The sequence below is a fragment of the Myotis brandtii genome, unplaced genomic scaffold (genome assembly GCF_000412655.1).
Source record: "Myotis brandtii unplaced genomic scaffold, ASM41265v1 scaffold33, whole genome shotgun sequence".
Classification (NCBI taxonomy): Eukaryota; Metazoa; Chordata; class Mammalia; order Chiroptera; family Vespertilionidae; genus Myotis; species Myotis brandtii.
In genome coordinates, this window is record NW_005362713.1 from 2,139,139 (window position 1) to 2,141,159 (window position 2,021).

Here is a 2,021-nt window from a genome sequence, read left to right on the forward strand (position 1 = left end):
TACACACACACACACACACACACACACACACACACGTATATTTATTATTTAGTTGGTCATCTCCCTAAGCACAAGCAACCATACTTATTCTCTCATCTTTAACCCTATAGGCCTGTGATCATTGCTTAGTTACATTTTTTGGAGCTGGTCAACTCCAGCATATTACAATGCTCCTTGGATTATTAAACGAAGCAACAGAAACATGTAACTTTATTTTCCTATTCGCTTTATAAAAAAATAAATGGTTTCATCTGAATTATCTACATTTTAATAACAAATCTAGGAAAAAATTTCAGGACAGTAAATCAGAAGAGTCAAACACTGTTAAAAACAAGTTATCATACATGTACTCTTTAAACACTACCAACTCTTTTCCGTTTCTTTGACATTCTTAAGTTTAAATATTTAAATATAACTAGCAAAAAATGAACAATTGCCTAGGAGCTTGAAAAAAATCATCCTTACAACTGGAACGATATCCGACATATATTTTTGTTTTGATTTTTCTTTTCTGACATTTTTAAATATACTTGATCTATCCTTTAAATGTTTTCCCTGTATTAACTTAATCACTATAAACTTAGTTTTCTCTATATTCAGTAGAGAATTTCCCCCTCTGGTGTTTGGTTAGAGGCCAATTCTAATTTGACAAAATAATAATTTAATCATTATACACACCTGAATTAAGATTAAGAGTCCATAAATTGTTTGAAAACCTCTTAACGTATCACAGAACTTTTTTCCCTTCTACTGGAGATTTACACTAAAGAATCTTATTGTCTTTTTTAAGTACTGCCTAAACAAAATTAAGTATATTTGGCAGTTACAAGAATTACAAACTGAAGTGATTTTGCTTTATTTTCATTCCTCCAAGAATGTAAAGCCTTGATCTACAAACCTACATTTACACACAGATCCCAACAAAGCTGGAATGTTCTGGACACACTTACACAGTAATGACCTAAAAATGTTGACTGAAGGCCAAACCAAAAACCTAGACTTGAGCTCCTTTAGACCCACACCAGAAAAACTCACTGCAAAAATGGTCCTGGAATCAGCTGCAAGCTGAAAGTCTGAAGGTAAATATTTAATGTTAAGGAGTTATTTTAAAGAAAAATCATGCTTATATCTTTAAAAAGAACTTGTCTTTTACAAAGAAATACTAAAATACTGAAGAAATGATGTCAAGGATTCTCTCACTTCAAGGGGTGTGGAAGGTAAAGTGTGTAAAGGAGAAAATTTCAGTGGAGTTAATAACTTAAATCTGAGAGATGAGTACATGAGAGTTCATTATATAATATCCCCTACTTTTCATTTCCTTCACAGTTTTCCATGTCTGTTTTTAAAAAGACACTAGACAGCCCTGGCTGGTTTGGCTCAGTGGATAGAGTGTCTGCCTGCAGACTGAAGAGTCCCAGGTTCGATTCCAGTCGAGGGCACATGCCTGGGTTGTGGGCTCGGTCCCCGGTGGGGGGTGTGCAGGAGGCAGCCAATCAGTGATTCTCTCTCATCATTAATGTTTCTATCTCCCTCTCCCTTCCTCTTTGAATTCAATAAAAATAATATTTTTAAAAAAGTCATTAGACAGATTATTGTGATGGCATTATGTAAGCCTACAGTGTGAAGTGTGTATACAGTAAGAAATAAGGATGCGGACATACTTGACACTATGTTAAATCTATTTCAAGTACACAGGCTATGTTGCTCAGGCTTCCACTTCCAAAGAAGGGATGATTCAAAACTAAGTATTTTCGGCCGCTGGGCCTTTTCCTTCCTTAGCCAAAGTCAATTTTCAGGGAAGTACGCTAAGTCCTCACACTTGCCCCCGTCCAAATCCAGAGTCTTTCGGCTCCCCGAGATCTTAGGGGAGTCCCTTCGGCAATGAAGCCGGAAGGGGCAAAGCTAGCCCCCCAGAATCCCTCACCTGCGGCTGCCAGCGCGCAGAGGGCAGCGCGAGCGGCGGCCCCCCTCCGGCCGGAGCTCACGCAACTTTCCTGCTCCCCGCCCCCACCGCCCAGGAA